The 26397-nt window shown below is 38.3% G+C and overlaps 1 protein-coding gene and 1 long non-coding RNA gene across 4 annotated transcripts in view; one reads left to right on the forward strand and one right to left on the reverse strand.

Moving 5' to 3' along the window:
* Positions 1 to 17399, reverse strand: part of LOC109456036 (uncharacterized) — a 132632-nt gene extending 115233 nt beyond the window's left edge. For both annotated transcript variants that reach the window (XR_016021288.1, XR_016021287.1), the window contains exon 1: positions 12871 to 17399. This is a non-coding gene — a long non-coding RNA (uncharacterized LOC109456036). The remainder of the gene's footprint in view (positions 1 to 12870) is intronic.
* Positions 17400 to 17455: 56 nt separating this feature from the next.
* Positions 17456 to 26397, forward strand: part of PPP2R3A (protein phosphatase 2 regulatory subunit B''alpha) — a 121623-nt gene continuing 112681 nt past the window's right edge. For both annotated transcript variants that reach the window (XM_074312883.2, XM_074312885.2), the window contains exon 1: positions 17456 to 17592. The gene's annotated coding sequence lies outside the window, so the exon portion shown is untranslated. The remainder of the gene's footprint in view (positions 17593 to 26397) is intronic.

Raw genomic sequence — 26397 nt, forward strand, 5'->3', positions numbered from 1 at the left:
CAGACACGAGAATGACCGGAACATGGAGAATGATAGGGGCAAGAAGATATAAAATGAATCTGGGAAAGTAAGTGAAGGCTATCTCTAGCAGCAGTTCTCAGTCCAGACTGCTCATCAAAATCACAAGAGGAACTTAAAACTAGTGCAGGGCCATCCTCTAAGCTCGTTAAATAGGAATGTCTGCAGTGGTCCTGCTCCCTCCCCAACTGCTATTTTCCCCACAACTTCCAATGGGATAACCACTGTTACTAGTTTCCAATAATTTACTATAACAAACAGCGTGGACCAAGGAGGTAGCGGAGGAGATGGAGAGAAGTAGATGGATACAGGAGATATATTAGGAGGCATACATCTAGACATTTTCTCTGGACATTCAAGCAAATGCATATTCTTCTTTCCATCTGTCGTTTACAGAAATGGTAGCATTGTACACACTGTTGTGTTCCTTGTTTTGTTCTTTTCTCAGAATAATGTCTTGGAAATCTTTCCATTTCCATGTATAGCTGCCTTACTATTTTGAATTACTGTATAGTATTCCATTGTATAGCTATACCACAGACTATTTAACCACCCTATTAGTGGACATTTAAATTGTTTCCAATAATTTACTATAACTGACAGTACTAATGCCAGTTCATGTGTGTGAATATATTTGCAAGATAGATTCCTAGAAGTGGAATTGTTGGGTCAAATATGTACACACATATTTGTAAAGATTTGTGTTTGTAAAAGATCACTCTGGTTATATTGGAGAAAATTGTTTGGAATGAAACAAGTGAATGTGGGAGGCAGCTGGCCCTAATTAAGTTTACTGTGTTCTGTAGAATGAATTGTGTTCCCCCCATTGATATTTTGAAGCCTTGTCCCCCAAAATGATTATATTTGGAGATAGAGTCTTTAGGAGGTAATTAAGGTTAAAAGAGGATATAGGCGTGGGACCCTAATCTGATAAAATTGGTGACGTTGTAGGAAGAGTAGGGAAGACCATGTGAACACATAGTGAGAAGGTGGCTATCTGTGAGCCAAGAACAAAATTCTTACCAGAAACCGGCCCTGCTGGACCTTGATCTGGGACTTATGTAAATTTCTGGAAATTCTATAAATTTCTGTTTTTTTAAGCCAGCCAGTCTGTAGTATTTTATGGTGGCCTGAGCCAACGAATACACTGTGGAAAGGTAGGAGGGAAAAGATGGTAGCTGGGACTGAGGAAGGAGGTAGCAGGAAGTGGAGAGAAGTAGATGGATACAGGAGATATATTGAGGAGGCGTAATCGATAGGATTTGGTGATTGATACGGCACAAGCGGTGAGAGGGAGAAATAAGTGTGTAGGGTGACTCCCAGGGTTCTGGCTTGCCCATCCTGGTGAATGGTGGAGTTGTTACCTAAGATAGAGAACACTGGAAGGATAAATGGTTTTGAGGTGGGTTTAAATCACATTTCACTTTGAGACTGGTGAGACCTGTAAGTGGAGATGTCATATAAGCATCTGATAATTCAAGTCCATAGGCCAGAGGAGTGGGCTGAACTGGGGACACAAGTTTTTAGGTGTGGATGGAATTACCTAGGACAGAGGTTGCAAACCAGCAGTCCACAGCTGAACCTGCCTTACAGATATGTTTTGTGTTTCCAATACAGTGGTTTTTGTTATTTAATTTTGAGTTAATTGCCAGTAATTTAAAATGTGAAGATTTCCCATGAAAATCCAGATTTGGGGTTTTTCTTAAAAAAAATTGAAGATGTAGCGCTACTGAGCTGGCTTTCCAGTGTGGCAACAATTGATTGGAGCTAAGTCACAACTGATCCCAGCTGCTTTCTAGTTCACCAAAGAACCCACCATTCCCTAAAATTGTTGCTTGGCCTACTTTGCTCATTTACTTCTCTGACCCTTTTGGCGTTGAGTGTGTGATCCCTGCTCCAGGAGGAGAGTATAGAACACTGACTCTCATCTTGGCTGCACATTGGAAACATAGAATGATTAAAAAATACTGATGCCGAGGCCCATCCCAGAAATTCTGTGTCTGTTTACTTGGTCTGAATTGTAACCTGGGATTTTTTTTTAGAGCTCCTCAGGTGATTCCACTGAGCAGTGGAAGGTTGAGAACCATCGATAGAGATTCAGAAGGGAAGAAGGCTCAGGCCCAATCAACGCTGGGTACAGGAGGGAAGCCCCAAGGAAAGGGAAGAGAAGTGGCCAGAGAGGTACAGTGGAATGGCATCTTACTTGCAGTTAAAGTGCAGACTTAACCCAATACACTTGAAGGGGTTTTTAATTAGATGAGAGAGCGAAGCTTTATTTTGCATCTAAACTCATTGTTTTGCATGTGTACATTTATGCTGTTAATGACTGCGTAGCGCTATGTACACAAAAATAGGTATGCTTTACTTAATGAGCCATTTCAAGGATTTTTAAGAGTAATGTCAACTATACTTGATTTTTGTCTTACTTTAAAATCTAATTCCAGTTTAAGATGTGTCATAAAAGGCAAGAAAAGGGTATTTGAAAAAGAGGCATCATCAAGTAAAGATGTAGACAGAAAATGATCTGTTGAATTGAGCCAGATGAAGTCTTTGACCTCATCGAGAACCGTTTGAGACTGGAAGAGGCAGAAACCAGATTGAGATGGGTAAAAAGTAAGGAAATGCTGAATGTTGGAAAAATCTTTTGAGAAGTTTACCCGAAAAGCGGAGTGGTGAGGGTGAGACAGGTACCGTTGTATGTCTCCATGATAGGTGTTCAAACTGTGTTGGTTACCCAAACGCTTCTCCTAATTTTTCTGGAAGGTAGCTCATTGGTGCTTGATTACCCCTCTCTCATTTCAGCGGGGTCTTGCTTGTGTTTGTTTTGGAGACTTTGTGCTTTTAACTAAGGAGATTTTTTGCCAGGACCCTTGAGACTCAGATGTTGGAAATTAGCTCCGTATTCTCTTTCTTATCTGGGAAGCCATCGAGCTCCTAAAGGCCAGCAGTGATTTGGGCTCCAGTGACCCTGACCTCATCCTCTATTGAACTGATGAACAAAGACCAGATTGTTGGCATATTGAAAATGGAATACTTGGCTATGTCAGGGAATATGTATCTAGCTGTCAGATTTCCAGGAGTAGTTTTCGCAGCTGTATTTTTCCAAATAACTTGGTATTATAGCTTGGTTTTCCAGTTGCATGCATGTAAAATTTCTCATACTTTGAAATGACCTTTACATGGACAGTGATTAAAGGGTATGGACACAAGTTGGAGTAGGACCTTGTTGAGCTCAGAGAGAAGGAGAGAGTGGTCAACACACTTCGGTTTGCAAAAGGTTGTATGAATGCTCTTACCTTGAAGACCTTGAATTAGACTGTCTAGAGTGGGTTTTCATACAGTGGTCACTACCAGTCTGTCTGGTATCCATCTCTGCCTCCTTGGCAGCCTTAACTTGGCACAGGAGGGCTAAAAGGTCAGTTTTGCACTTCATGTTTCTAAGAGTTGTGATCTACCAGAAGAGCAAAAGCCATAGGTGTTGGAAAATGCCAAGGATTATTAGTAAAGGATGGTGTTTATTATGTTATGGAGGCATAAGCCCCATTGCTATACTCTTTTTGCAAACAGGTGCATTTGTTTATTCACTCCTCAGTTGATAGCCATTTGGGTTGTTTACATCTTTTGGCAATTGTAAATAGTCCTTCTCAGAGCATTTGTGTACAATTTTTTACTTGAATACCTGTGTCATTTCTTTTGTGTATATACCTAGGAATGGAATTAATTGCTGGGTCATATGGTAATTCCATGTTTAGCTTTTTGAGGAACCACCGAACTTTTCCACAGCAGTTACACCATTTTACATGCCTACTAGCAATATTCAGGAGTTCCAGTTTCTCCATAGGCTTGTCAGCACTGGTTATTTTCTGGGGTTGTGAAGTAATATCTCATTGTAATTTTGATTTGCATTTCCCTAATGACTAATTATGTTAAGCATCTTTTTTTTAATGTGCTTATTGGCCGTTTGTATGTCTTCTTTGGAGAAATGTCTATTCAAGTCCTTTACCCATATTTTAATTGGGCTGTTGTCTTTTTGTTGAGTAGATGTAAGTTCTTTATGTATTCTGGATACTAGACCCTTGTTAGATACATGATTTGCAAATATTTTCTCCCATACTGTTGGTTGCTTTTTCACTTTCTTGGTAGTGTCCTTTGCACAAAAGCTGTTAATTCTGATAAAGTCTAATTTATGTTTTTTTGTTTTTGTTTTTGTTGTTGTTCTTATATTTTTGGTGTCACATCTAGGAATCCATTGCCAGATCCAAGGTCAAATCAGTTTACTGCTGTTTTCTTCTAAGAGTTTACAGTGTTAGTTCTTACATTTAGGTTTTTAATGCATATTGGCTTAACTTTTGTGTGTGAGGTAAGCATCCAACTCCATTCTTTTGCATGTGACTATCCAGTTGTCCCAGCACCATTTGTTAAAAGACATGCGTTTTTTTATTCAAGTCTCAGACTCTGAGTTTTCTCTTTTGTGAAATCAAAGTGATAAAAATACTTGTTTCACAAAGTTGTTGTGAGATTACAAAGAGAGGGTGTATGTGTAATCACTCTGAAAAATATAAATAACTGAACAAACATTTGTGATAATTACCGGTTTGCCACAGCCAGCTGTCAGTTGTACAAGGCCTCTGGAAGTCAGTGTCCTTCAGGAACCACCCAAAGTCTCCTACTTTGCTTCAGAAGAGGCATGACGTAGCTGGAGGACTGGCATCCTATTGCAGCCCTGGGTACAAAGTCACAGGGCCCCAGATGCAAGAGGTAGTGGGAGAGATTGGACCTATCCAGGATTGAAAGTATATTTTCTTGTAGAGCCTGTGTTTGTCAAATTCTGTTGCTATTCCTCTCAAATTTGGGGATATCTGTTCTAGGCATATAAGGCATAGTTTTCCAAATTAAGGAGTTTTTAGGCCTAGTAGGAAAATAAAGGCAGTTCTTTTTATTGGACCAGGAATCCTCCCATTTCACTGTATCAGCTCTTAAGCCTCTAGAACTAAGACTGTTTCCTGATTCAGTGGCTAGCGAGCGACCTCACTTAGTTCAATCCGCTAATATTTACTGAGTTACCACTGTGTGGCAGGCCCTAGACTGGATACTAGAGATACAGTGCCTTGTGGTACAAGACTAAACTCTCTCTTGAGCCTGCGTCCATCCCCCTCTACATCTGCTCCTCTCTGCATCGTCTGTAACTCCTTGAGTCCAGTGCTTTCCACCGGTCCCTTTTGAGTCCACTCCTCGGGCCTTTACTCCCCAACATTGCTAAAGCCATTGAATCCGTTCTCAGCCTTTGTTTTACTTGACCTGTCAGCAGCATTTACACAGTTGATTATTCCTCTTGGAAATGCTTTCCTCACTTAGCTTCCAGAACACTGCATTCTCTGCATTTCCTCCTACCTTACTGGAAGTTGTCTCTTAGTCTTTTTGCTAGTTCCTCATCATCTTCCTGACCTCCACAGTTGGGGTGCTGTTTAATCCTCAGATCTCTGTTTTTCCTTATCAACCCTATTTCCTCCCGATTTCACCCAGTCTCGTGACTTTAAATGCCATCTAGACAGTAACCCCTACATACCAATAATTACCAATTTTTTTCTTCAAGTTAAAACCTCTCCTCTGGAGCTCATACTCTGATATCAAAGTGCCTACTTGACAGCTCCCTTGGATATCTAACAGACCTCTCAAAACTGAACTCCTGATTTTCCCCTCCAAAACCCACTCTCCTTGCAGCCTGTTTCATCTCAGTGAATAGCAGCTCCATTCTTCCACTAGTCCAGGCCAAAAACCTTGGAGTTATTCTTGACTCTCTTCTTTCTCTTTCATCCCACATTCAGTCAGTGAGCAAACCCTGCTGGCTCTACCTTCAGATGTAGTATCTAGAATTGGTCACATCCTACTATTTCTACTCACTTATGTGTGGAATCTAAAAAAAAGAACTCATAGACACAGAGAACAGATGGTGGTTGCTAGAGGCGGGAGGTGGGAGGTGTGCAAAATGGGTAAAGATGGTCAAAAGGTACAAACTTTATAAATGGTGTACAAACCACCCTTATATCTCATTTGGATTATTGCATAGCCTCTCCCTGCTCTTGCTCTTGCTCTCCTAGATCCTGTTACCAACACAGCGGCTAGATGGACCCTGTTAAAATTAAATTCTCAGCTCAGAGGCTTTGTATTTACTTACAAGGTGCTCCATAATCTAAACCCCCCTTTCACCTCTCTGACCTCATCTCCTCCTACTCTCTCCTGTGCTTACTTGGTCCCAGTCACAAATGGTACTTTATTCTTCATCCAACAAACCAGTTATGTTCCTGCCTCAGGACATTGGCTTTCTGGTAATATCTACAAAGCTACCTCCCTCACCTGCCTCAGGTCTTTGCTAAAGTTCGCTTCCCAGCCCTCTCTACCTCCCTTCCCTTTCAAACTCTGCTTCCCAGAGCTCTCAGGACTCAGGCTGTTCCTCCTCCCACCCCACCCCCACCCCCACTGAGCCATCCTAGACCATGAGGCCCACCGGTGGTGCAGTGAGCCAGACAGCCCGGGTCTCTGTGCATTCTGTGGAGCCCTGTACCAGCCCTCCGCTTCTTTTGCATAAGAGAGAAATTTAACGTTTGTTTTCATTTTTTCTATCATATATAGCATAAAAATACTTGTCTCATTTATTTATAGGAGTTCTTTGTGGTCTAGATAATCATTATTATAAAAGTGGCATATTTTCCTTCCATCTGTTGGAGTCCCCTTTGTTTGTAATAGTTTTTAATTTTGATGTCAAATTTACCTATATTTGTCCTTATTGCTTTTGATTTTACTGACATTTTTTTTTTAAACTAACTTTTAAATGGATGTCTTTCCTGCCCTGAAGATACCATGTTTCCCCAAAAATAAGACCCAGCCAGACAATCAGCTCTTTTGGAGCAAAAATTAATATAAGACCTGATATTGTATTGTATTATATTATATTATATTATATTATATTATATTATAGTAAAATAAGACCGGGTCTTATATTAATTTTTGCTCCAAAAAACTCATTAGAGCTGATTGTCCAGCTAGGTCTTATTTTTGGGGAAACACGGTATAAACATAGAATCTTACATTCTCTTATATTTTTACACAAAATTTAGGTCTACAGACCTAAATTCCATCTGGAATTTACTTTTGTGAGTATTGTAAGGGAGGAATTTTATTCAGTTAGCTATCCATTTGGAATAATAATTTTTATAATTGGCAGGTCAAATTGTCAGCTAATAAATTCGCACATGCATAGGTTGGTTTTAGGACTGTAGTTCCATTGGACTTTGTTTCAGTGCCATTAATACACTTACTTATAGCTTTATAATATATTGTGATTCTTGGCAAGGTCTTCTTTCTTTGCTTTTTTGTTTTTTAAATATTAAATGGCTACAGTGCAATATTTGTAAAACATATGTAAGGTGTAATACATAGCAGTACAATGAACGTTTGTTCCCCATTGCTCAGTTTAAGGGGAACATAATGCTATTACTTTGTCTTTGCCCCTTCTCCTCACCCTAAAGTTGTCTTCATTCTTCTTGCACATTTTCTTTTCCATGTGGAATTTTAGAATTAGCTTATAAACTGATCTTAGAATCAATTCCTATCATTGAACGCAGTTATAGTCTGTGTATCAATAGCTACATTGTGAAAATTAATAAACTAATCATTCAAATGTTTTTCCCATTTAAAAAGAAGAATTTGAGTGATGCGATGTGAACAGTGGTTAGGAGATACTGGTTAAATGTGGTCATCTGCACTCGTCAGTTTAGCATCTGCTTTGGTGGCTTTTGACCATTACACTGTTCTTTCTTATTTTTTTATTAAGATATAATTGACATTTTAGTTTCATGTGTACAACATATTGTTTGTCCTGTCCTCATTATAATCAAAGATTAGAATGTCCAAAAGATTCTGGCCAGCTGAAAGATCATGGTAAGTATCTATTACATATGACGAAGGTGTTTTGGCTACAGATGAAATGGAGAGAGGGTAGGAGGTGAAAGAAAAACAGATGGAGAGAGACTATCAATGAAGATGTGTGTTTTTGTGTCATAGAAATTGATTGGTTTTAAGGAATAAATATCCATTTAAAGACATACAAGTAGAAAGGTATTTTTATAATAAAAATATACAGAGAACACATCAGCTCACTCCAGTTTTATGAAGTGCAGCCAGCCGTAATGGAAACTGAACACGCTTCTCTCTGTGTGTGTATTATGTCTGCCTGTTAACACCAGTGTCTGCCGTCATGTTGCTCATCATGGGTGCCCCAAAACAGTGGCCTCAACCATCAAATCTGTAGGACCTTCAAGACCCAGAGTTCTCAGCTAATTAACAATGTGTCAGTGCTTCAATTCCAAATCCCCAGGAGAAAAAATAGGATTGGCCTGCCTTGCTTGAGTTCACATCCCAACCATATTTGACCAGATTGGGAAGCATATGACGCATGGAGTTGTCTCATCTAGCATGTGGACAAAACTGGTCCCTGAGAAGTAGGGACATCACTTGTTCAGACCGAAGACTTGTTTGAAATGGAATTAATTGGTGCCCTGAGCTCTGGGGGGAAAAAACAAAAAAAGATGGAAGTGAAAAATATATACAGCCTCCCCCAAAGATGGTAAGAGCATAATAGGAAAGGAAGATTGGGTCAGTTTACAACTTGAACTACTGTCCATTCTGTAACCCTAGGGAGCTTCATTTCTCTGATAATCTTTACAGATGATTCCCACCTATCAGGAATGGGGATCTTAGGAGATGAGATGAAATAAGTAACAAGCTTTAGGAATGTAGTAAAAATTTTTCGTAAGACCTGTACTATAATATCTGTCAAGATATAGATAGATACTTGGGCCAAAGTCTGTTTTCCTTTAATAGCCAGTACAGTGATGATAAAAGTCTGTTTAGACAACGACAGACCAGACTAGGGATCTCCATTAAGTTACATTCCGCTCACAAAGCTTGGTGAACACAGACGTTCAAATGTCCTAGTCCTCCAACTCCCACGTAGTAGGGTTTGGTTGATCTTGAGCCCTTCATGCATAGCACAGATAAGTGGTAGCAAGGACATTCAACTAGGGGTGGTTGTATTGAGTGAATGCTACCAGCAGAAGCTGTTAATGGTCTCCAGTTACCAGTGTGGATGTGTCACTTTTCCTGAAGGACCCACGCCTGGCTGACAAAATGTTCTGAGGTGCTTTGGTAACTAAATACCTATGCAGGAATGCATCCTCCAGGGATTTGGACATATGTAAGCTAAGTTTGGAGATCAGAGTGGTGCCGTTACTGGTGAGCCGTTACTGGTGAGGTTTATTTGATATTTAGACTTTTATAAAAGAACTTGCATGACTGTAGTACAAGTGTAATTGAGCCTCTCGTTGACAGTCTTTCTCAGTGTGTGGGGGGAGGGAGTGCTGGTTCATGCAGCTGTAGTGGATTGTCTTCTGTACTTTGCCTCTCAGTACTAGGGGACTTGTGATGGGACCAGAGTGTTGATCTTAGGTTCAAAACTTGTGCTAAATAAGCCTTTTCATCAGGTAAAATGCTGATTAAGCTGAGCGATTATCAGAAATTGTCTGTCTGTACAGTAAGTAAATACCTAACGAACACAGTCTTGCTGGGCCTCATCTGCAGAATACAAGGATTCCTATCCCACGTGTAGAATGTCAGGTGAATGAAAAACTTTGGGAGTATCTCAGGGTTCCCCCCCTACCTCTCAGGATATAAATGACAGTCATATGAATGAAACTCATAGGTCGGTGCGGCAGGCTTGTTGACTGCCCTGACCCTAGGCTTGGACCCATCAGCTCAGTCTGATGTACCCTGTGTGTGATCAGCAAATAAAAATCAAGTCATGAACGACCTCGCTTGTGCTGTTTATTCTCAACCTTTTTATGCTTAATTTTCTCCTGCCATGCTTAATCTCCATACCTGCTTGTGGCGTGTGGTTTGTATCCCGTTGTCTCTCCCCTTTGGCTTCTTGCATTTGAACTTTGCTCTCAGCTTTGCTATCCTGTCTGATCTCAGCATCCTCTTCCCCAGCTCTCCCCACTTCCCCAACACTTCTATCATGATATTGAATGAAAAATTTTCTGCTGACATTGTGGCCACAGAGCCTCACTAGAGATGGTGATTCAGACTTCTGCTCCAGGGATTGTTTTGTTTAGTTAGGTACTACTCTTGAGCCAACAGTACCACAGCGTTTAGCCTGGAATTGTCTTGTAGACAGAAAAATACTTCATGTGCTCTTCCCGTGGGCAAGCTCAGAGAGTCTCTGGATCGGGGCAAAAATGAACTAATGATCTTAATTGTGATAAAACCTCACTGAAGATAAGTCAAGATTGATTAAATAGAGGGCGTCAGTGGGGCCAGGAAATAAGATACCAAAGCTGTATCCAGGATAGAAACCAAGAGAGAGAAGTTTGGGTTCTGTTGAGGAATACATGTGAGACCTAGAGGGACACATGGAAACTGTGAAGGTTGTCAGCTCAAAGTGATCTTCATTTCCTTCCTACCTGTACATATTTCCATTGGGCTTTTGTCCTGTTCCCCTGTCCCAGTTGAATTTTTGGGTGTTCTGCAGCATCTGACAGTTCATGCATTAAGAAAATCTTGTTGAATTCCTATTTTATGTTTTGCACTGGCTACGTGTTGGGGATATGAGGATGAGTAAATTGCAGTGGCTTTCTGATTCATCTCTGCTTCTGTTTCCCTGATCCATCGCATTACCACCTAAATCCCATCTTTCCCCTTCCTGAGAAAGTATAACAGTGCTACAGATGCTGAATAAATACTTTGTGAATAAATGGAAATTATTTCTAAGTTTCTTCTGTTTAGAAAATCTTTACACTGATTCTTTGTATTTATGTTTTGTCCAAATCAAATCACATGTTTCACTCTTCTGTTAAGTTAATTTTTTTGCTTGCCCTGATATTTGCAGGTCTGTCATGTTTAGAGTCTTCTGCATTTTCCATTTCCCTCCTGTTGATTTAATCTCACACATCACTTGTTCTGAAAAAAAGCTTTTTGCTTCTCCTTATGTCATGTCTTGCATATAATTCTATTCCTGGATATTATGCCATTTATGAGTATACTTTTAATTATGTCCCAGTAAATATTTTTGAAAAGCTCATTGTCTTGATGCTTATAAAGTTTGGTAATATACTTATAGTCTGAAGTTCAAATAGTTAGCATTATTTATTGGTTTTTGAGAGTATAATTTGAAATTTTACTCCATTAACTTTATCTGTTAGGATTTTCTTTTATGTGGTTATTAACATTTTATATGTCACAATTTCATCATTCACTAATACATTTATTAAGTTTTCAAGCTTTCTGAAGAACAGAATTGGGTTAAAAAACATTTTTGCTCTATCTACCCAGGTTACTATAATAACTTCAGTGTTCTATAAATTTCCTATCTCTTTTTTTCCTTCCTTCCGTCCTTCTGTCCTTCCATTCTTCTTTCTGTCCTTCCTTTTTCTTATACCTACTAATTTGAGACAGTTCCTTCCTAGAAGTTGAGAAATCTGGGATTATTGCAGGGACTCAGGTACTGAGCACACGAGCTACTTTAGCCTTGATACACATGTGGTTTAGGACTGAAGGGTTTTGATGTTACCTGGGCTCAAATCAGTTTTTCCATTCTCTAAGTGTGTAATATGAGCAAGTTTTTAAAACTCTTAACCCCAGTTTCCTCATCTGTAAAATGGAGGTAACACTAACCTCAGTGTTGACATAAGAATAAATTAAATAATGCATTTAAGCGCTCAGCACAATACCCAGCATATAAGACTTTAAAAAATTATGGTGTAATAATATTAATCTTCCCTTTGAGAGCCCAGTGTAAGAAGGCTCAGTTGACATAGCAGCGTGCCTCTGCCTCTACCCTAGCCCTTCACGCACACACCTCTCCCCCCATCTAAGCCAGAGCCAAGAGCCTCAAAGAGAAGCATGCCTAGTTCTCCCTGTCTTGTTCTCTCTCATTATCTCCTGAGGATGGTAGCATGAATTCCTGCAGAATGGTCTCAGCTGCCAGTGGAGCCTACAGAGGGATTGTCTTACTCTGAACTCACCAGTAAATTTTTGGAAATGATACTCCCTCAAATGTATGGTTCTTAAAATGTACTTTTAGATGTTCTAAAGGGTTAGGGTATGGTCATGGGAGAAAGCGGCTGATACAAGGTAGAAAACAAGATCAACATAATTATTGTGGAGAAAAGGTCAAGAAACTAAAAGGCCTTGTTATCAGAGGGAATATTTATCTATGTAGATGTGGCAATCAATAAGAGTTGTAACAGAAATAGTGTTGAAGTGACAGTGAGCCAGAAGCTAAAATCATCAAGGAATGAAAGGACGTGACCTTGGGGAGACTTTAATGTTGCAATAAGGAAGGGCAGTGGGTGGTAGAGTCTAATGATATGTGACTCAAAGCAGGGGATTTTGGAGAAGGGCAGAGTGAGAATGGACTGAAAGTATCAATGAGAAGTAAGAAGGGCGCCTACCAGGCCTCGTGTTTAAAGGGTATGGACAGGAAAAACCGCCATCGTCTGAGAGGGCTACAGGGGAAGCAGCATTTTGGGGGGAAGAACCCAGTCTCCATTTAAATAAGTAGGTAAGCTTCAGAGAAGAGGTCCAGGATATGGGGATTTTGCTGATATCTACCCGTGAGCCCCACAGGGCTCAGTGGAAAGGTTAGGATTTCAGAAGATGGGATAGAGGCTTAGATTCCATCATCAATTATCTCTCCCTTGCATACATCATCCATTCTTTTGCCTCTCTCTCACTTCATTAACTTTACCTGACTAAACCACAGCACTGATTAAATACAATTCTTTGCCTGTTCCATACCTGTAAAACCATGCTGCTGAGCTTGCCTTAAATTAATGATTTTAACCTCAGATGGACCCATAATATTGCCTTGCAATCATAGTAGATGTCTCCATTCTCTTTCCTCTCCCTCTAGATGACTGTTGTATGTCTTCAATCTCCTCACATGTTCACTATCTTTTCCCCACTCTTCATCTTCAGTTGGTGACCTTGCCACATATTTCTGAACAGAAAAAGGGAAAAAAGGAAAGGAAAGGGAAAAAAGAGCTTTCACAAGCTTTCACCACCACAGCTACCCACTACCTGCAGTGGTATCTATGTACTGGCCCTTCTGTCCTATTACTGTGAAAGAACTGACCCATCTAAGTGCTTCGTAAGTCTCTTGTATCAGTTTTCCCCTCTTCTTTCATTGTCTTACGCGTGAAAATATGCTTTTATTTATCCCATCTTAAAAATAATCTTTCTTGACTCACCTTCCTCTCTAATTATTGCCTTGTTTCAGTGAAACTTCATAACAAAACTGGAAAGAATTGTCTATGTTCTGTTGCTGTTTCTCTTCCCATTCTTTTTTGTACTCAAGCCAGTCAGATTTCTGCCCCCAAAATTCCATTAAAACCACTCTTAATCATTTACCAGTCATGTCCACGTCTGTCATTTCTCAGTACTTATCTGACATAACGTTCAGGAGTAGAGTTGATTACTCCCTTCTCCTTGAAACAGCTTCTTCACTTGGCTCCTAAGCTACTTGTCAAGAACTGTGAAGGATCTAAGGTTTTACTCTTTTTGTAAGCTAACCAGTTAGCGTGCCAGTTTCAGGAATGGTGGTACAAGACACAAGACTTCTGGATCAGAGACAAAAGAAAGTTTATTATTTATAGCAGTAGCCAGTGTAGCAGTAGTTTTGTACCGGTTCTCTGAGCCCCAGTGACCTCTGAGGCAATGTGAAGGGAGCCAGATTACACCTGCATACACGGTGAGTTGTGTATTGAAACGGAAACCTGTCTTAGAGAACCCAAATCTTTTTTAACGGGCAATACACATGCTTTCTCCTTGTTCTAGAGGGAAACGTTATTATACTTTGCTCTGGAGGGAGACACTACCAAGTCTTTCAAGGCTGTTGCTATACAAACATTCTTGAAAAGATAGTCTAGAACTATCCTATCACCGACTATCAAGACAGTCAGTGCCTTGTTTGAAGTGTGTGAAGAAACAATAAAGACCCATGGAGAATTGTATCACAGTTCCTTTCTCTCTGGCCACTTCTTTTCAGTCTCCTCTGCTGATTCCTCTTCACTTCTCTGAACTCAAGATCAGTACTGTGCAATACTGTGGCTCTAGCTACAGGTAGCTGTTTAAATTACATTTTCAGTTATTCACTTGTAAGTGCCGTATTTCAAGTGCTCAATTGCCACATGTGGGTAGTGGCTACCTAGTGAATGACACATATATAAATATTTCATCATCACCGGAAGTTCCATTGGATAGCGCTGCTCTGTATGTTTGAATGCCCCAGGCCTCAGCCTTTGGATGTTCCTTTTTATATTCCTATATAGAAATATACATTTCTGTAGAATCTTATAGAATAAGATAAATTATAGAATAAATATTTCTATATATTTCTTTTTCTTTTCTTTCTGTTTTCCCTCATTTAGTGATCTCATCTAGTCTCAAGGCTTTAAATATGATTTGAATTTGTATTAGCCCAAATCTCTCCCCTAAAGTCCAGACTCAATTCTCCAAAAGCATTATTCATATCTTTACCTGAATGTCTAATAGGGATTTCAAAAGTAACATTGAAAACTGAACTGACTTTGCTTGCCACCACCACTTCCTCTCCCACCAACAAATCTTCCTGAAATCTTCCCAGTCTCAGTATCAATTCTCTTCTTCCAGTTGTTAAATAAAACAAAAACTAAACAACCAACAATAATTTGAAGAAAAAACAACCCTTAGACTTATCTTTGACCTCCCTCTTTTCCACAAAACCACACACCTGTCCCATTGGCGCTTGTTTCAAAATATATCCAGAATCTGCTTCTCTCTCTTCCCCTGCTGCCGCCTGATCCAAGCCAGCATCATTTTTTTCCCTTGATTATTTCAAGCAAATTTGGCCCCCTTTTTGGTCTTCCTGTTTCCACTCTTGTTTCCTGTAGTCTGTTCTCATCGCAGCAACCGGAATGATCTTGTAAAAAAGTAGGTCAGATCATGTCATTTCTCTGTTCAAATTTCTTCAGTAGCTTCCCATCCAGTAAAAATCAAAGTCCAGTTACACTGCCATTCTCACTTTTGTAAAATGTGCTTCTACCTCAGAGCCTTTATAGTTGGTGTTTCTTCCATCCCCCCCCCCGCCCCCATCCCACCGCCACACACATAGTTTTTTCCTCATTATACTACTGTCTTATTGAAGAGACCAAGCTAATTGTCTTATAGAATGATCTATATCATGAATTTCTGTTTGCTCATGGTATTGTTTAACTTATTTCTCTGTCACCTGTGTTTCCTGTAATTGGACATTGACTCTAAAAGATTGATTAAAGCTAAATATTTTTGGCAAGAAAACTGTATAAATGATACTTCAGTCTTCATATTGCATCATATTTGAGAGATACATATTGTCTGATTGTGTCGTCATTAGTGATGCTAAATTTAACTAAGGTGTTAAGGTGGTGACTTTCAGATCCCTCTATTATAAATTTATAGTTTTACCTTTGTGATTAACAAATAATCTGAAGGGTGAATGATATTTTTAAAAATCCTGTGGTTTTAAGAATATTATGTAGCTGTGGAGCCCTGTTTCGTTTCCCAAATAAAATATTTTTTTGGAGATCTAATATATAAAACAGATAAAGGCAGAGGTATTCTGGTTGCAGTGGGAAATGCCTAGTATTGGCAGCTTCCTAGGGAACTCCAACAAGCACAGTTTGTAACTCACAGGGCCCGCCCGAGGGACAGAAGCCCAGGGAGGATACATGAAGTCTTAATAAGGCTACCTAGCATCTCATAAGAAAGGCTCAGTGTTCTTTCTGTTAGAGCACAATTTGGGGAACTCTGTCATTTCCTTGGAAAGTTGTGGTTGTGGGTTATCACTAGAATGGCACTTAGTTGTTCCCTGGCAGTCCACCCACTGTTCTAAGTTGTCTGAGTGCGTTCTTTGACATCCTATCTGTTTTGCAGATGTGAAGCTTTGAAATTACTTCATTTTTAGTTTGTGTTGGGTTGCAGTCCTTTCTTTGTTTCCCTTTTGGAAATTCCTCTTCATCCACAAAGAATTCCAGACTCAGACATTATTCATCTTATGTCTGGAACATTAAAATCTCATGAGCTTCCACATGTCTTACCTCTTTCCACCTTTAGGATATTCAAAATGCTGTCACAGCTAAAGTCAATTCTGTCATTTGCTTGCTGCTAGCTTCCTTTCTGCAGCTTACTTATCATACAGCCTAATGTGCCTTAGCAGAGAATTGAATAAGTAAATTTGGTATGTCCACCCGGTGTATATAAGATAGGTGATGTAGATTTTTATTCTCATGGAAAGTGGAAAAAGAAGGTAATAAACTATAATAAAATCTCACTTTTGTTAAAAAATAAAAAAAATATTCACAAAAATCCCCATGTCTGGGTATGTTTAAAGCCAAAAAGGACATTGACAAAAATGTTCACATTGATACTATCTCTAGGTGTGATCTTTGTTTTTCTGTCCGCTGCAGTGCTACACAGTGATACGCCTGCAGCATAAATATGACCTTGTCCCCTCCAACCCCCACTGAACCCTCTCAGGGGCCGTCTGATGCTGTTGCCTCTGCCCTACCCCTTGAGCTGTAGTTCCTAGAAGCCTTTCTTCAAACTTGACACTGGAATCACACCAAACTCCTGGTAGTTCCTCACCCATCCTGTGCCACCTCCTGCCTTGCTGCCTTTGTCCACAAGGTATTTTCCATTTCTTCTTGCAGCCAACGACTTCTGCTCTTCTCCAGGACTGGGCTTGGCCATCCTCCTGTCTGGATGTCTTCCTTGATATAAAGTTTAGGTATCCGCTTTCTCTGCCCACTCACGTTATAAGCTACTTGAGACAAAATCATAGAATTTGTACTTCCCTCATCTTGAAGAGAGAACCTAGCTTAGAATGGCACTCCAATGCTTATTAAACGGTGTTGTATATATGTTCTTCTAAGCTGTCTACATGATTTTTATATATAGAATGTGATTTGATTTTTTACATGATCTCCTCAAAAATCCTCGAAAAAGGCTTCGAAAAGGAAAATATGTGAATTAAAGTAACTTAAAATACTACCGGCAAACAGAGATAATTATTATTGATGTGTTAGAATATACAATAGATAAAGTTTTAAAATTATAAACTGGTTAAAGCTTACCCTGTCAGAGCCAGTACTCAGGGAAATCAGTAGCTTTGTAAATTACATGCATTAAAAAGTAATAGCCTTCACTGTGCTCCCCACATCAAGTAACAGAAAAAAATTCTCTGGTAAAATAATAGTTTTTTCCTAATTCAAACCAAGAAAAAAATTTTTGCTTTTCTCATGTTCCCTAGACCCCAGTCCCTAGACCTCTTTCGTCCTGTTTTTCCAGAAGAGAAGGTGAAATTCCAGTGAGGGAAGTGACTTGCTCAACTTACTCAGTTGGTCAGCGCAGAAGCAGAAGCTGGGACCAGGAGCTCCTGACTGCCTACCTGGTGCTTTTCCCCTTGGCGACATTTCCTGTTTCTCCACTGCAGCAACAATAAAAGTAAGTTTTTAAGCACTTCCTAATTCCCATATGCTCAAATCAGGCCTGCTGCTGAGATGTGTTAATGAGAATAAAAGTAAAACATCCCTAAACCTAAAGCATTAATTGTTCTTTCATATTCATGTGTACAATTTATTTGAGCATCGGAAAAATTTTCCCTTCTAAGAGATTTCTTAATTTATTTTCTGAACTATATTTGAAGTGAATATAACAAATAAAATATTCCAGGTCTCCTTTTTTTCCTACAAGTAGCTCTATGGTATATGTTTTTGTATTCCTCTACATTGTTCCCTTGGGATCAGTTTCCGTACTGAGTCATCCACCAGAGTGCCAGTGTTTTCCAGGCAAACTAATAGTTTTATTATTTCTAAGTGACTCATTACTCCTGAATCATCACACCTTGTTTACTCTGTTAAATAAAAAGTTTTTAGACATTTTCTACAGTTTTTCCTCTTCCTAGTCTTCAAATGCCGCATCTAAGTGACATGGATATTCAGCCAATTTTCTCTTGTGTCTATGATTTATGTTGATCATTTTCTTCTTGAACCCTTTCGTCAGTTGAGATAACCCATGGAACTTCTTTACCCCATACTTTCTGTTCCAGATGTGTCCTGAAATAAAACTCACAAATAGCAACATAAAAAATATGTGTAACACCATTCTCTGTTTTCTACCATTACATTTTTGTTGTTTAAAGTTTTATTAACTTCCCAAATTTCTCCATGAAATTAAGGAGCAACACCTAGTAAAGAAAACTATAGCTTGAATGTTGGTTGGTACACAAAATCTTTGGAATTCAGCATGTTGGAATAATGAAACACTTTCCTCCCTTGACTTCTGTGTCATATTTTGGCTGGTTTTCTTCCTGCCCTTTGAAATCAATTCTCTGTTCTCCTCCTGGCATCCTTCTCCTCCACCCATACATGCCGGCCTTCCTCAGAATTTTGTCCGTGACCCTTTTTTTCACCTTACGCATGTTCAGTCTTATCCCTCTTGTGGCCTTAAAACCTTTGTCTGGTGCTTTCTCCCAAACCTTTATTTTCAACTCTCTCTTCACTGCCATATATATATATATCTCCATGTGCATAGGAATATCTTGGGCATGCTTCACCAAAACAACCCATGCCTGAAGTTCATTCATCTCCCCATCATCATTGCCTCCAAGGCTTAGCACACAGTAACCAGCCCCAGTCTTACCTTCACATCTCCTTAGAACCCATTTTTAATTTTTAGAAATTTGTTATTAATGTTACATATTCTCATATTTAAAGTGTCAATGCTTAAAAGGCTTTTCAAAAAATACTAGTTTCCAGAGGGTAAGGAGGGGTTGGTAGAAAAGGGTAAAGGGGATCAAATATATGGAGAACTGACTCTGGGTGGTGAACACACAATGCAATTTATAGATGATGTATTATAGAACTGTATGCTTGAAACCTATATAATTTTACTAACAAGTGTTACCCCAATCAATTTAATGAAAATAAAAAAAGAATGTGAAAATACATTTGTTAAAAAAAAATTAATCAGTTTCCACTCCCAGTTAAGCCTGCTCCTCAGAAACAACCATTTTTTTAGTTATTTTTTTCCATTATTTACCTCCATATTTATAAATGCATTATTTTGTGGATTCATCATTCATAAATTTTAAACACTACATCTTACCTTTCTGATATTAATTTCAGTTCTCTAACCCCTAATCTACCACATTAACAAAATAAAGCGTAAAAATTATGTGATCATCTTAATAGATGCAGAATAAGTATTTGACAAAATTAAACAACCATGTGAGATTTTTAAAAACTTTCAACAAACTAGAAATAGATGAGAGCTTTCTCAATCTGATAAAGGGTATCTACCAAAAAACCTACAGCTATCATTATACTTTATGGTGAAAAAGTGAATACTTTTGCTCTAAGATCAAGTACAAGGCAAGGATTTTTTAACTCACCACTTCTATTCGGTATTGTTCTGGAGCTCCTAACCAGTGTAATAGGCAGTCAGGCAGTAAATAATGGAAAGGAAAAAGTAAAATTATCTCTATTTCCAGACAACATGGTTGTTTACATAGAAAATCCCAAGGAATTTACCAAAAAAATACTATATTTAATAAGTGAATTTAGCCAAGTGGCAAACAGTAAGAGCAAATGCATAAATCAACTGTATTTTATATACCAGCAACAAACACAATGGAAAATGAAACTAAAATAACAGTACCATTTGCATTAGCATCAAAAAACATAAAATGTTTGAGAATAAATTTAATGAAAGGCCTACAAACATTGCTGAGAGAAATTAAAGAGCATCTAAATAAATGGAGACATATACTATGTTCATGGATTACGTGGATTAGAGTTTGCTATTGTTAAGATCTCCATTAGTACCAAATGGACATTTAAATTCATTGAAATTTCACTCAAAATCCTAACAGGTTTTCTTTGTGAAAATTGGTGATTTGATTTCAATATTGATAAAGTAGGACAAAGGACCTAGAATAGAGAGAGCAATTCTAAGAAAGAAAGAAAAAATGTAGGATTTACATTGCTATTTTAAGACTTACTGTAAACCTATAATAACAAAGACAGAATGATAATGGTATATGTAAAGACAAAAAGAGTAGAGAATCCAGAAATAAACCCATATATAGGGTCATTTGTTTTCCAACAAAGGTTCCAACATAATTCAGTGGATACAGTCTTTTGAACACATGGTCCTAAATGATCTCCAAACTCAGCCTTATACTATACGTAAAAATTCTAAATGGGTCATAGACCTAAACATAAACGTTGCAACTATAGAACTAACCAAAAAAACCTTAAAGAGAAAATCTTCATGACCTTGGCACAAGCAAAGATTTTAAGACAGGATACAAATGTATTAACTATAAAAGAAAAACTGATTAATTGGATTAATAAAAATTAGTAGGATTAAAACCTCTTACTACTCTTCAAAACCTACTGCTAAGAAAAAGGAAGAAGCCACAGACCAGGAGAAAATATCTGTTATCTAAAATATGTAAATGAACTCTTAGAACTCAATAACCAAAGACAATGCAAAATATTTGAATAGACACTTCACAAAAGATACATATGAATTACTAATAAGCCTATGAAAAAATGCTCAGCATCATTAATCATCAGGGAAATGTAAAGTCACAGTGGGATACCACTTCACACCCATTAAAATGGCTGAAATTAAAGAGACTGACAAGTATCTAAAAGGATGTAGAGCCACTAGAGCTCTCAAGTGTTGATGAGCGTGTAGAATGGTAGAACCACTTTGGAAAACAGTGTTACAGGTTTTTATAAAGTTAAATCTACACTTATGACTCAGTAATTGTTAATTACCCAAATGAAATGAACACATATCCACAGAAAGACTTTTACTTAACTGTTCATAGCTGCTTTAATTAATAATAGCCCAAACTAGAAACAACCCAAATGTCCATCAACTCATGGATAAGACAAATTTTGGTATATTCATATAGAAGAATACCTACTAAGCAGTAAAAAGAATTATGCAACTGATACATGCAGAAACGTGGATAAATCTTAAAACCATTGTGCTAAGTAAGAGAATCCAGATTGAAAAATATGTATAGTTTATGAATACATTCATATGAATATCTGGAACTGGCAAAACTAATCTATAGTGGTAGGAATCAGATCAGTGCTTGACAGGTATTGTGGGTTAGGAGAATTGATTGGGAAAGGTCACAGGGATACTTTCAGGATGATGTAAACGTTCTGGTTTTTTTAGGGCAGTGGTTACGTGGGTCTTGTTAAATTGCATAACTGTACACTTAATGTACACATTTTTATTGTATGTAAATTATACATCAATAAAATTAATTTAAAATGAATGTGATGCTCTAAAAAGCTGAGAGGAAGCTTTCTGTTTGTGGATAGCATTTGTCAATTAGTGGGCTTCACTGTGAGGCATTCATGTGGTTAGATGGGATGTCTAATCTCCAGAAAAGGATTCTTTAATTCACAGTGGGGGGGGGGTGCTGGGAGTTGGAGGTAGTATGTCTGGTTTCTTGTGACCTTGACTTGGGCAGCAGAAAGGGGACTGGTCAAGAATGCAATTATTCAATTTTCAGTCCTTTACCACCCTCTGTGTGTGATGCCCCCAGGGTTGGTGCTTTTCTGGTTCAAGTTTTGTTTTGTTTTGCTTTGCTTTTTCCACCATTAAATAAATTTCCTGTCTTCAGGGTGAAGGAGGGATGATTTTTTGAGTTTGTGGAGTGGGAGTGGGGAGGCCTAACTATTTCCTTTGCAGAATTTCAAACAGTTTCCCTATGTGCAATCTTCTACCCTACCCCATTTTCTATGGTAACTAGAACCTCCAAACCTGGACCTTATTGGGGCTGTGCAGGGTGAATTGGTTTGCTTGCCATTAGTATCCCTTCTTCTGCCACTCTCCTAAGTCATTTACTGTTCCTGCTTCTGTTTTCTGTCTTCATATATAGTGATTTGGAGTTATAGGTGTCTCCTAGGTTCTTTAAAGTTTACATTCTTATTTTCATTCTTATTGTTTGGAAGAGAGCTTAAAACTGTAAAATTCATACTGCACACTTTCAACTCCAGCAATACCAAACTCCTTATAGTTCTCCAAACTTTCATATCTGTGAGCTTTTGTAGATTTTTTTCGCTTATAATAAAAGCCCAATTTAATCCCTCTTCACCTGGCAAGACTCTTTCAAAATCTAATCCTCTCCCTCCTTTTCTTGTCTGCTGCTCTGTCTGTTCCTTTGTTTCACAACAAATCCACTTCATCAGCAATTGCCATATAGCAGTTTGCTGTGGAGGAATATTAGGAGCTACTGGAAAGTACTTTTTAGAGTAATGAAAAACTGCTTAAAGTAGAATGATAGAGTTGAAAGAAATTTGGAAGTTGCTTATGAACCACGTATGCAGAAATTCAGAAAACAGACCTGACCCTTTGCAGGGATGAAAGAACGAGGATAGACAAAGGTCTTCAGAGATGGGCAGGCAGCAGGCAGCAAGACCTGAGATGGGATAAATGTAAACATTCAGAATAATTAACTATAATTTTCCAAGAAATTTATATTCTTTCTACCCCGATACAATAGATAATTAGACCAACTGAAAATTTTTACCATATTTCATCAAATCAAAGATTGTAAAACTCATTTCATATGCCATTAAGAAAGAAAAAAATCAAACTATTATACAATGCTTTCTTATCAATCAGAACGTTTTTTACTAATTGAAAGAGTTCTTTTAGGCTTATATTGACAGATATCTTTAATTATATATCACTCTTGTACATTCTATAGTCTGGGACTTTTGAAATCACACTTGCTAAGCTTACCATTTGCCAATATAAGGTTACCTTCATATTGGCAATTTCAGTGGGTAATTTTTGTTTATCCTTGACGTCTCAGCAGCATGCAACACTAGTGGCCTCCATTTTGAAAGTCTCTCCTTCAGCCTCCATGAAACTGCTTTCTCCTGGTTTCTGTGTTACCTTATTGGCTCTTCTTAGCCTCCCCCTAAGAATTCTATTTCTCTGTTTCACCCAGAAATGTCAGTGATCCCCAGCTGAGTCCTCAGCCCAGAGTTCTCACTTTATGCACTCACCCTGTGCAACCTCTCAGGGCTGCATCTCTAATCCAGATCTTCCTGCTGACCTGCGGTTTTTTTCTTTTATTTTAATTTCAGGTGTACAGAACAATATAATGATTAGCCATTTACACCCCTCACAAAGTGATAACCCCCCAAGTCTACCCCTCTGACATTGTACATAGCTGTTACAATACCATTGACTATATTCTTCCGTATGCTGTACTTTTTATCCCGTGACTGTGTGTGTGTGTGTGTGTGTGTATATATATATGTATATACACAAACACACACATATTTATTTAATTAATTATAGTTGACATTCAGTCTTATTCTACTTCAGCTTCAGATGTACAGTGCAGTGGTCAGGCATCTACAGTCTATGATGTGATCCCCCTGATAGGTCCAGTACCCATCTGGCACCCTACGTAATCTTTACAACATTATTGCGGTTTTTATATTTACATTTCATTCACTTGGATTTTTCACAGTATCTCTTCAAACAACACATTCAGAATAAAACTCTTTATCTTTTCTATGGCCACCTCCCATAAAACAAAAACAAAACGTTTGTGTTGGGAGTAGCAACATTAGTCCCCCAATACCCAAGCCAGAAACCCAAGATTCTACCTTCTCACTTTCCCCTCCTTCTGTACTGTGAATTCTCCTTGACTATCTAATCAGTGCCCTCCTCTTTGTTAACTACTGCCACTTACTTGGTTTAGGTTCTCACCGCTTCTTGCATGGATTATTATAGTAGCCTTCTAATTGATTTCCATGCCTCCACTCAGCTGCTAGAATGATATTTCTAAAACATGAATATCATCTTACCCTCCAGCCTACATGTCTTATTTTTCCCATAGTTTTCAAATAAAGCTCCGACTCTTTAGCATACAATGCAATCTGGTCTATTTCCTGCAACTCGCTGCTTTCCTCCCCTCTTGCTTGTCTATATACTGCCCCAAGTGAAATTAGCTGGAACTACTTGTAGTTCTCCACTCAACTCTGTCACGTTAGGCCTCTGAACCGTATGTATTTCCCTCTGCCTGGAGTATTCTTCCCTTCCTTTTTGTCTGACTAATCCTCATCGATCCTTCAAAACCAGGTACATATTTTTGGAAGTCTTTACTGCCTGTATAGTCTGATTTAGATGTTCTCTTTCAATATTGAAAAAGCACATGAAGAAAGGCTTCAGAAATGAGCAACACAAAATGTCTGTAAGGTAAATAAAAAGATTTCAGGTACAGATTAAAACAACACACTTCCATTTTTTTAATCTATCACATTAGCAAAGATTTGAAGAGTGGTATCACTCGAGGAGATTGTGGGAAAATGGCCCACTCCTACCCTGATATTGGAAATATAAATTTGTCATTTTTCTGGATTGACCCTGCATACCTAGAAAGTGTATGCATACACACACACACACACACACACACACACCTTTTGACTCAGCATTCTGCTGCTTGGAATGTATCTTAATAACTGGGCAACTGTGTAAAGTGTATGTGTAAGAATGTGTATCACTATTAATTTTAAAACAACAATAGTAAATAACCTAGCAATAGCAAATGGGTAAATAAAGTATTTTATTCATAGGATAGAATATTATATCCATTAAAATGATCTAGATCTGTTTGGACATGGAAGTATTTTCATGAGATGTTGCTAGTTTAAAGTGAGTTATAAAATACATAATGTGGTCCAATATTTCTAAAAAATATACATTTATAAATTTTCATAAGGAAATGTCAGGATATATAACCATAAAAATATTAACAGTGGCTATTTCTGAATGGTGATATGGGTAATTAAAATGTTTTTTTCTTAAATTTTTTCCTAACCTCTCTGAAAAGAACATGTATTGTGAGAGCAAAATGGGGGAAAACAGAAACCCCATCCTAGTGTTCCTGATACCCACCATGTTTGCCTCTTTCATTGCCCCATTAAACAGTGAATGTATTGAGGGCCCTCATAATGAATTATTCAACACCATTCTCCCAGAGCCTAGCTCAGAGTAGAAAATACTTGATGAGTAAATTATACCAAGAACAGCAGAGGTATTGGGCATTTCCTGTGTCTTAGGCAGTGTTCTAAGCATTTGACATGTTAACTTAATCCTGGTGAGATGGGTACTATCGTTATCTCTAACTGCAGATGAAACAGGCTTCAAAAGTTAGCCAGCTTATTATGTAAGGCCACACAGCTGTAAGTGGCAGGGTGGGGATTCAAACTCAGTGCAGCCTGGCTTTCACTTGGAGACATAAGATAGCATCATGGTTCTGAGTTAGATTGTATCTCAGATTGAGAATAGTTGGATTAGACGCCATGTCTAGGATTTCAGCTGGACAATTGGGCATCAGTTAAATCATGGTCTGAATAAAAAGGCAGAATTTGATACCTACAGATCTAAACCAAATACCAGGAAGTAATCTTTGTTTCTTTGACATTTAAAAACAGAAACAAAAAAAAAACTCAAATCATTTTAGACTGCAAACTTCTCATTGAAATTAGTGCTACCCCTTGGGATTCGGCTTTGTTAGATGTTCCCTCTGTCTGCCTTTCATGTCCCTTCAAAAATTTAACTCAGAAACCTAAATTTGTAATTAGTTCTTTAGGTTTTCTTCCCACCACTTTTGTCAGTGAGATTAGTTATGACACATTCATCAGATTTCATCTTTAAAGCCTACCAGTCTTCATTTTTGCCTTATTTTCTCTTCCCTCATATGTTTTTTTTTAAAGTCAGAATTTCTGAAAGGGGTATTTCCATTATCTGAAACTACACTGTTTACTATGGTGGCCACTAGCCACATGTGGATTTTTAAGTTAAAGTTAATTAAAATTAATGAGAATGGGCAAAAGATTTAAACATTGCTTCTCCAAAGAAGGTATGGGGCTGGTGGATAAGCCCGGGAAAGGATGTTGAACATCATGAGCCATTAGGGAAATGTAAGTTAAAGCCACAATGAGATAACACTATGCGCCTATTCGAATGGTGACAATCCCAAATGCTGAAGAGGATGTGGAATCAGCCTTATGTCTTATACATTGCTGGTGGGAGAATGTAGAATGGTCTTGCCACTCTGGTAAACAGTTTGGCAGTTTCTTTTGAAGAATGTTTACCATACAACCCAGCAATAACACTCCTGGGTTTTACCCTAGGGAAATGTGCACACAAAAACCTGTGCACTAATATGCACAGCAGCTTTATTTATAATAG

Source organism: Rhinolophus sinicus, chromosome 5, assembly GCF_057876585.1.
Source record: "Rhinolophus sinicus isolate RSI-liver-muscle chromosome 5, RSI-T2T, whole genome shotgun sequence".
In the NCBI taxonomy this organism is placed as follows: Eukaryota; Metazoa; Chordata; class Mammalia; order Chiroptera; family Rhinolophidae; genus Rhinolophus; species Rhinolophus sinicus.